This window comes from Ailuropoda melanoleuca, chromosome X (genome assembly GCF_002007445.2).
Source record: "Ailuropoda melanoleuca isolate Jingjing chromosome X, ASM200744v2, whole genome shotgun sequence".
Classification (NCBI taxonomy): Eukaryota; Metazoa; Chordata; class Mammalia; order Carnivora; family Ursidae; genus Ailuropoda; species Ailuropoda melanoleuca.
In genome coordinates this window covers 78,128,810-78,139,587 of record NC_048238.1, presented here as the reverse complement: position 1 = coordinate 78,139,587, position 10,778 = coordinate 78,128,810, and positions in this window count along the sequence as shown.

Below are 10,778 nucleotides of genomic sequence, written 5' to 3'. Positions count from 1 at the left end.
CAGGAAAAAACATCCAGTGGAAAAAAGACAGTCTCTTCAAAAAATGGTGTTGGGAAAATTGGACAGCTATTTGCAAAAGAATGAAACTTGACCACTCTCTCACACCATACACAAAGATCAACTCCAAATGGACGAAAGACCTCGATGTGAGACAGGAATCCGTCAAAATCCTAGAGGAGAACATAGGCTGCAACCTCTACGACATCGCCACAGCAACTTTTTTCATGACACATCTCCAAAGGTAAGAGAAACAAGAGATAAAATGAACTTGTGGGACTTCATCAAGATAAAAAGCTCTGCACAGCCAAGGAAACAATCAAAAAAACTAAGAGGCAGCCCACGGAATGGGAGAATATATTTGCAAATGACACTACAGATAAAAGACTGGTATCCAAGATCTACAAAGAACTTCTCAAACTCAACACACGTGAAGCAAATAATCAAATCAAAAAATGGGCAGAAGATATGAACAGACACTTTTCCAATAAAGACATACAAATGGTTAACAGACAAATGAAAAAATGTTCAACATCATTAGCCATCAGGGAAATTCAAATCAAAACCACCTTGAGATATCACTTTATACCAGTTAGAATGGCAAAAATGGGCAAGGCAAGAAACAACAATTGTTGGAGAGGATGTGGAGAAAGGGGATCCCTCTTACATTGTTGGTGGGAATGCAAGTTGGTACAGCCACTTTGGAAAACAGTGTGGAGGTCCCTTAAAAAGTTAAAAATTGAGCTACCCTATGATCCAGCAATTGCACTACTGGGTAGTTACCCCAAAGATACAGACGTAGTGAAGAGAATGGCCATATGCATCCCAACGTTCATAGCAGCATTGTCCACAATAGCTAAATTGTGGAAGGAGCTGAGATGCCCCTCAACAGATGACTGGATTAAGAAGATATGGTCCATATATACAATGGAATATTACTCAGCCATCAGAAAGAACTATTGCACAACATTTACAGCAACATGGATGGGACTGGAGGAGATTATGCTAAGTGAAATAAGACAAGCCCAGAAAGACAATTATCATATGGTTTCACTCATTTATGGAACATAAGAAGTAGGAAGATCGGTAGGAGAAGGAAGGGAAGAATGAAGGGGGGGTAAACAGAAGGGGGAATGAACCATGAGAGACTGTGGACTCTGGGAAACAAACTGAGGGTTTCAGAGGGGAGGGGGGTGGGGGATTGGGATAGGGCAGTGATGGGTATTAAGGAGGGCACATATTGCATGGTGCACTGGGTGTTATACGCAAATAATGAATCATGGAACATTGCATCAAAAACTGGGGATGTACTGTATGGTGACTAATATAACAAAATAAAAATAATAAAAAATGTTCTGAAGGCAAATCAATGAGTTTCTAGTTGTGGAATTCTTATCCTTCCTTCCGCATATCTTGTAAATCTTAGGTGAGTCCCTCTAACACAGATAAGGAATAAGTGTACTAATGTCAATTTGAGTATTAAATATAAGTACATCCTTTCATATAATGAAAATTAACATATCACTAGAATTTCTAGTATTTTCTTCAGCCACACCATTCTGGAAACCACTAATCTACTACTCTCCCCAGCACAACATATAGACAGGCATCTTCCCAAAAGCCCTAAGTCATGTTTCATTTATTATCCACCAGGTCAGTCTAATGTGATATTAGGAGCTACTCTGCCTACTTCTTTATCTTTATTGAAGTATAGTTGACATACAATATTATATTAGTTTCAGGTGTACATTTGACATTTATATACATTATAAAATGATCACAATAAGTCTAGTTACCACCTGTCATCATACAAAGTAATAATAGTATTACTGGCTATATTCCCTAGGCTGTATTATACATCCCTGTGACTTACTTTTTTTATAACTAGAATTTTGTACTTCTTAATTCCCTTCACCTGTTTTGCCCGTCCTCCACCCCCTCCCCTCTCGCAATGACCAGTTTGTTCTCTGTATTTATGAGTATGTTTCTGTTTTGTTTTATTTGCTCATTTGTTCTTTAGATTCCACATATAAGTGAAATCTATGGTATCTGTCTTTCTCTGTCTGACTTATTTCACTTAGCATAATACCCTCTAGGTCCATTCATGTTGTTGCAAATGGCAAGATTGCATTGTTTTTATGGCTCGGTAATATTCCAGTAGATTCTTTATCATCTATCAGTGGACACTTGGGTTCCTTCCACATCTTGGCCATTGTAAATAATGCTATAATAAACATAGGAGTGCTTATATCTTTTCAAAATAGTGTTTTTATGTTCTTTGGATAAGTATCTAGAAGAGGAATTGCTGAATCATATGGAAGTTTTATTTTTAATTTTCTGAAGAACCTTCATACTGTTTTCCATAGTGACTACGGCAACTTACATTCTGACCAACAGTCAACAGTGGACAGTGGTTCCCTTCTCTTCACAACTTCACCAGCACTTGTTTCTTGTCTTTTGTGATAATAGCCAGTCTGACAGGTATGAGGTGATAGCTCATTGTGGTTTTGATTTGCATTTCCCTAATGATTACTGATTCTGCCTACTTCTTAAAGCCCAAATCATCTTGTAGTCTTTGTGACTCCTAAAAATAAATTTTAAAAGGCAAACTTGTTTTCTTTGCTTATTTTTTGATAAAGGAATTAAAATGCAAATGCTCATAGAAGCAAAATAATTTCAGACACTGTCAACCATAATCTACCATGACTATGGTTACTCCCAGGAATTCAGATCATTATACCATAGCTAATAACCAAGCAGCACTAATGTCTACAGAGTGATAGCTGCTTAAATTGCAGGTAGAATATCTAATCAGACTTGTCAAGAATGAATCATTAGGGGCGCCTGGGTGGCTCAGTCATTAAGCATCTGCCTTCAGCTCAGGGCATGATCCCGGCGTTCTGGGATCAAGCCCCACATCAGGCTCCTCTGCTGGGAGCCTGCTTCTTCCTCTCCCACTCCCCCTGCTCGTGTTCCCTCTCTCACTGGCTGTCTCTCTGTCAAATAAATAAATAAAATCTTTAAAAAAAAAGAATGAATCATTAACTCTCCATACAGCTAGAGAAAAACTGCTAGATTAAATTTCTCATTAAGTATACAGAGGCCAAAGACTTTGGAATAAGCAACAAGATGCCCTCAACTTATGGATAGATGTTAATAGGCTGCTCCACTGCCATTGGGGGAAATGAGCCAATTTCTCATCCTACAGATGCTGAAGAGGATTTCTTACCCATTGTATGAAAGAAAGAACGAAAGAAAGAAAGAAAGAAAGAAAGAAAGAAAGAAAAAAAACCATATACTCGGGTCACCTGGGTGGCTCAGAGGGTTAAGCGTCGGACTCTTGATTTCGGCTCAGGTCATGATCNAACATATACTCGGGTCACCTGGGTGGCTCAGAGGGTTAAGCGTCGGACTCTTGATTTCGGCTCAGGTCATGATCTCAGGGTTGTGAGATCCAGCCCCACGTTGGGCTCTGTGCTGGGTGTGCAGCCCGCTTAAGATTCTCTCTCTCCTCTTCCTCTGCCCTCCCCCACTTATGCATGTGTGCTCTCTCTCTCAAAATAAATAAACAAAATATTTAAAATAAATGTACTCGAGGAGACAATTCTATTCCAAATCTCTCTAAGGCAATCATACTTTCCATCTTTACAAGTCCATTAAAAATAGGAACCATACATCACTGTAGGAAAACTCTTCATGAGGAGGCAAAGAAAGTAAGGGAAAGGGAAGACACAGACCCCAAATTTAACCCAGAATTTTCAGATAGGTTTCATTTAAGTTTCTATAACCAGAACTTATAGACAAAATAAGTAATGGGCTAGAACAGACAAAATATCCTTCCAGTGCACAAATACTAATACCTAAAAATTCTTCCTTTAGGGATAGAGTCATTACTGAGAGGTTAAGGCTATGGCAACTACCAAAATACAAATATCCTATTCTTAGATACAGGGTGATTATAAAGTCATATGTCCTAAAACATTCACTGAAACCACTCTTTTTGCTTAATTGCAGCACGAGTGCCTAATATGGTAGAATATTTGATTTGGATAAAGTTCAAAGAGGCCTTCTATTTCAAACTTTCAGTTGCTTCACAGATCTCCTCAGAAATGTCCCTGACAGATAGGGCTCCAAAAGCTGACAGGGAACTCTTTTTTTTTTCCAAACAGCCCACTTAATGTAGGTGTTTCAAATTGAGTCCAGAATGACCTCCCTAGAATGTCTACTTGAATTTGGTGCTGCTCCCTAGACCTTCAATCTGGTATCTAAGCAAGTAACACTGCCTCTCCCCAGCCCTTGACATAAAGGAAAACAATGTCTACAGATGTGAAATGTCCTGATCTTCATGTGTTGGAAGCTAATCTGAAAGTCTTTAAATATACTCAGTAGCCCTTTATGCATTACTGGTAGGAATGCTAGATGGTACAGTCACTGTGGACAATATGGTAGCTCCTCAAAAATTTAGCATAGAATTACCATATGACCCAGCAATTCTACGTCTGGGTGTATACCCAAAAGAATTTAAAGCAGGGATTCAAACAGATATTTGTTCACCTATGTCATAGCAGCATTATCCACAGTAGCCAAAAAGTAGAAACAACCCAAGTATTCATCAATAGATGAATGGGTAAAAAAAAAAATGTGGTATACCCATACAATGGAATATCAATTAGCCTTAAAAAGGAAGGAAATTCTAACACATGCTACAACATGCATGAACTTGGAAAACATTAAGCTAAGTGAAATAAGCTAGATACAAAAAGATAATTATTTTATTACTCCACTTACATGGGGTAACTAGAGTAATCAAATTCATAGATACAAAAAGCAGAATGGTGGTTGCCAGGAGTTGTGGGGAGGGGGAATGGAGAGAGATTTTTTGTTATGTATATTTTGCCACACTTTTTATGAAAACTGGTTAAATCTGAATAAAGTCCGGAGCTTAATTAATAGTAAAAAAAAAAACAAAAACAAAAACAGGGGTGCCTGGGTGGCAAAGTTGGTTGAGCGTCTGACTTGGTTTTGGCTTAGATCGTGATCTCAGGGTTCTGAGATTGAGCCCCACATTGGGTTCCATACTTAGGACAGAGTCTGCTTAAGATTCTCACTGAGTCTCCCTCTGCCCCTCCACGCTGTGCTAACACTCTCTCTTTCTCTCCATAATACATAAATAAATCTTTATAAAAACTAGTAAAAAAAAATAGTCAGTGGTAGAAACAGAACATGTCTACATGGCACCAAGAACTGGACCCAAGTCTCTACCTGGGATCTGGCCAGCAGCAAGTACAACAGACTTTGTCACTCCCCTTCATGCAGAGAAGAGATTTTAATAAACAAGGGCTTATTCTTATACTAAAACAATGACACTTTCTGAATGTTTACAATATGAAAGACATTGCTCCAAACACCACTTACTTATTCACTGATTTAAATCCTCTCCACAGTCTGGTAAAGTGAATAATATTACTAGCCTTATTTTACTGAGGAAAAACTGAAGCAAGACAAAACATTATGTGGCTTTTAAAATATTTAATATGTAGTAAGATTGTAGAAAGCCCAGTGAGTTCTCCCCCATTGCCATGATTATTCTGTTTTCTATTTTGATGGCTATTCCTTCCAACTTAAAAGAAAGACACGGGGGCACCTGGGTGGCGCAGTCGTTAAGCATCTGCCTTCGGCTCAGGGCGTGATCCTGCCGTTATAGGATCGAGCCCCACATCAGGCTCCTCCGCTATAAGCCTGCTTCTTCCTCTCCCACTCCCCCTGCTTGTGTTCCCTCTCTCGCTGGCTGTCTCTATCTCTGTCAAATAAATAAATAAAATCTTTAAAAAAAATAAAAATAAAAGAAAGACACAAAGGTGAGCTTATCAGGTTTTCCCACAGGGCAAACATATTGAAGAAAACAAATATTGCTAGTCACAAACATACTTCTATATCCCCTTCAGGGTCATTGGCAAGCCAATGTTGTGGGGGAGGGGGTGAGGTCAGCCAGTTCAAACCCACATTGCAAGCCAACTTAGTCATTAGTACATCACCGTAATTAAATGTAGCAGCTCCTATGTAAATAGGTTTTAGTAGGGAGAGATAATATTGGTTGAACTTGGGAAAGAAAACATCCACTAATCAAGTGAAGGACACTAGGGAAATACTGAACACTGAATATCTATTGCCTATTCTGCCTCAGGCCCACCCTGCAAATATGTTTGCACTTCAACTTTGCAACTAGTAACCCTCTGTCAGAACCTCAGCCGGGTCCCCTCCCAGTGCTAGTTTAGGAGATTATGGAGATAGTACTCAAAACTCCAGTCTCAGTGTCTGGGAAGAAGAAAACCAAAACAGCAAGAGATCAGGAAAGCGTTTTAGAAGAATGGCCAAAGGACGCAGGATGTTTAGTTTGGAAAAGAGAAGGTTTAGTGCCACGAGGCCTTGTTCATAGTAGAATAGCAGTAGCTATGGTTGTACTCAGTGCTAAAAACTGACCTAAGTAGTGCCTAGGCATCACATCTTTTAATTTCCACAAAAACCCAATAAGGAAAGTACTGCTGTTTCCCCTAGATTACAGGTGAGATAATTTTAGGCCAAGAGAGGATAAGTTTGCACAGTAAGTAGACAGTAAAGCTGACCATACTACCTGATTACACACTCCCCAATCACCCCTATCACCAAACCCTATTTGTTTCTTCCATAGAAATTCCTACAATTTGTACTTATTTTATTTTTTGTTCATTCCCTAACTAGACCATAAACTCTAAAGGGGCAAGATCTATATCCACTATTGTTCCACATTTTATCTCCATTGCCTAACACAATGCTGGTATATTATTTAGCACTCAATAAATACTTATGGGATGGAAGGAAGCAAAGAAGAAGGGAGAAACTAAAACCCAGGTAGATCTAATGTCAGAACCTATGTTCTTAACCACTGAATTACACTGCTGAATTGTTATAGGCTGCCAGCATGAAATTTTGGCGAACACTCTGATTCAGTCATCTGCAAAGTTCACAACAAACCCAGATCCATGTGCTGTATCAAAGCAGCCAAATCAACAGCAGGCAGAACTCCTAAGACAGTCTATTAAATGCTGTCTTACTCTGTGTGCCACCCCCATGGTCCAATTCTAGGCAGCACTGTTCTTACTGGAATACACATTCTAATAAAGCATCCTACCACGCGGGGATGGTCTGGGGTGTGGCTCACACAAGCAGATCCACAATTTTCTTGGGAAGCAAATATGCCAATGCACTTTTCCTGCATTCCAGTGGCTTTGGTACAAGAATCATCTATTTCACCTTCCGTCCCTCTGTTTTAATTAGTCCTCTTTCTAAGCTCCTCAGTGGCTTTGCTATATATATATTTTAAAAAAGTTAAAATTAAAAGAACATTTTCCTGATTAAATCCCCTCCCTGCACTTGCAAACCTTCAGTTGTCTATTTATGACTGTGAGCTTCATTTTACTAAGTTCTATTTCTAGGCCACTAATATCATCTCATGCAGAGAAAGATGTATTCAGCATTCCATGTGGTGTCATTTTCTGAAGGGGGTGAAGTCTCATCTCCAAAACCTTATTATTCTTTTTTTACAGAGAGTTTTAGAACACATAAACCAACTGTTTTTGAAGGAATAGTTCCCTTATGTCCTTGCCATTCCTATTACTGGATTTTAATGGTGAGGAATGAATGCATATCCCATGACATAGCAGAGACAGTTCTCAAGGAAAAATGGCTCTCCTTCAGGGAAAACATGGTGTTCTCTAGACTTGGTGAAATCCAAGCTAAGATGCAAAGTTTTATTCTCAAGTTCACAAAGAAGCTGAAAAATCTAAGACCTACTACCATGAGCCTTTTCCTCCTTGGATGTGATGCCCTGAAGCCCATCTGAAAATTTGGATTAAAACTTCAATGAATGCAAATCAACTGACTATGTCAAGGGTTTGTGTTGCTCTCTTTGTGGAGTCCCCACGGGCTCTAGAGAGCTCAGCTTGAATCTGGAATGAAAAGATACAGGGATTTCTGATCTTCGGGAAAGTAATAAACATGAATTTTGAATAAGATATAATGAAAATGTAGTAATGTACAAGAAATGAAAAGGTTAGCTCTGTATGCCAATATCTTCGATGTTCTTGTTATTGTTGAATAACAATGTTCTTGTTATTGTAAGTCATACAGAACTGAACATGTCATGACTGCACATTATCACATAATCCGTTACATCATATTCTGTAGCTTAGACATAATGAAATCTATCATCAAATAAACACTTTATATGTGTCAGCTACTGTGCCATGTGCACATTTATTCAATTATTCAATTTTCATAACATAATCCTATGACATAGGTACTATTACTATTCTCATTTTACACATGGGGAAGCAGAAGTACAGAGAAGTAAATAACTTGCCCCGTGATCACAGAGCTCGTAAGTGACAAAGCGGAGATTATAACACAGGTCTGTCTGACTCTAAACATCACTCTCTTAGCTACTGTCTTATAATGACTCTCAGATAAGACAACGAGTAAAGGCTTAAGAGGGCTAGGCAAAAATATATATATAAGGCATGAAATGATCATGGTTTGGCTGTTTTTACAGTGAAGCAAACTCTAAGAATCTAAATACTCTAACCCAGCTTTGAAATAAAACTAAAAATTATCCTAACGTCTAAGAAAACACCTTTGGAAAAAAGAATGCAGTTAACAAGAGGAGAATTTCCAGAATAGGCAATCTATAAAGAGAGAAGTAGCTGGGGGTAGGGAGGAGTAACTGCTAACAAGTATGGGATAATGAAAATGTTCTGGAATTAGTGTGTCTTTACATACACACCCAGCCTTTCTGTAATTTAACCTGTTTTTAAGCAGCTTTAAAGGTTTTCTTATCTAGCAAGACAGATAATGAAACCGACTTTCTCCTTTGATTAGAATGGCAGCTTAATTGAGGCCATAGGTACAGGAGAGCTATATTGACTTTTTCAGTCTCTCCAAATGGCCTTTACTATTATTGGACATCATCTTAGCTCCTGGAAACAATTTTAGTCAAAAACTCAAGGATCTTATTTTCTTAATCGATTACTGAAAGAATACAGATAAACTGTTGCCAAGTCACTTCTTGGCCTCAGAACTACTATTATAAGGACATGATCCTGAAGGCAGAACAATATCTGGGTTTGATTAATGATGGTGAGGACTCTCAGATCAAGTTTGTCTCCTGAACTGACCATTCTCACTATTTCCCAACACTGCAGAGGTCCTATTTCCCAACACTTCCGAAGTCATAATTTGTATCAGCACCAAAGATTTATAAAGAAACAAGAGGAACATGAACATCTTCTCTACACAAACAATTATTCAGTGACCTTTTCAGTTGAAGCCCTCTTCAACTAACAGTAGTTTGGAATCATAGCACCATCCGTTATCTCCAGGGTAATTTCCCCTGCCATGGCAATAGGTGCTCTGATTTAATCTTTGACTTCAGTACCACGAGTCCCTGTTCTTAGCAACCTCAACAGTGCCCTGGCTTAATAGCTATCTAAATGGGACATATTTCCAGGCCATGGAATTCAAATGGGGTGAAGCTGTAAAAGGTCTCTGATTTCCATTACTATGTCTAAACATATGTTTAGAATAAGCATAAGCTAGAGGAGTAGGGCCCAGTGTTGTGACCCTGCATTCAATTCTATTAAATATCTAATTCAATGGTTCAAGCCATGTTTTAGAGCCCCAGGATTCTATAGTGGGTCTTAGGGGTCTCTAGAGAATGTTTAAGGGGTAAGACTAACTGAGCAGGCACTATCTATCTTCTGCTCACCAGAGCAATTCCATTTATCTGTTTGATTTATTGGGGTTCCACAGAACATTTCATTTGAAAACAGCGATACCCTTTTTTAAAAAATATTAATTTTATAAGCCACTACTGCAATTAATCCAGACATGATTGACTATTAACATGGATGGGGCTTGCAAGTAATGAAATTGGAGTGTCGAGAATAGCCCCTGTTTAAAAATACATGGTTAAGTTTGCCATCCGTTAATTTATCACATCCATTTTGAAGCAATGTTTTCAGCCTAAATCACAGTCAAGTAATTCCAGATAGTCATAAATACAAAGAAGAAAATATAACAGGGTGATGGGATAGCATGACAATGGAACTATGTTAGTAAATAGTAGAAAATGGAACTATGTTAGATAAGATGAGAGTCAGAGAAGACCCTCAGGAGGTGACACTGGGATGAGATGATATGGAGAGAAAAACAAAACATTCAGCTGGTACTCAGTGAACCAGCGAAATATATGCAGTAACTCAATTTGAGGTCAGAGAAATAGTTCATTTAGCCACCAGACAAGTTTAAGCATAGATTGATTAACATTTGCAAAACATTAGTTCTGGGCTGATGGTAGAGGAGGACAAGAGAGGAATTGGGAAAGCATTAAGGAGATTTTTACAGTAGCTCAGTTGAGCAAAGATGGTGACTAACTACTAATGGTAACAGGAGATTAAGAAAAGTACATATATGTGGGATATACTTTTAAAGATAAATTTGAGAGCACTTGTTGATGAATCGAATGTGAGTTGTGAGAGAAAAAGAGAAATCAAGGATGATTCTTGTGTTGTTTTTTTTTTTTGCATGCATGTTTACTTCTAATCTTTTTTTTTAATGATTTTTTCTTATATAATGTTGGTCACCATACAGTACATCCCCGGTTTCCGATGTAAAGTCCGATGATTCATTAGTTGCGTGTAACACCCAGTGCACCATGCAATATGTGCCCTCCTTACTACCCATCACCA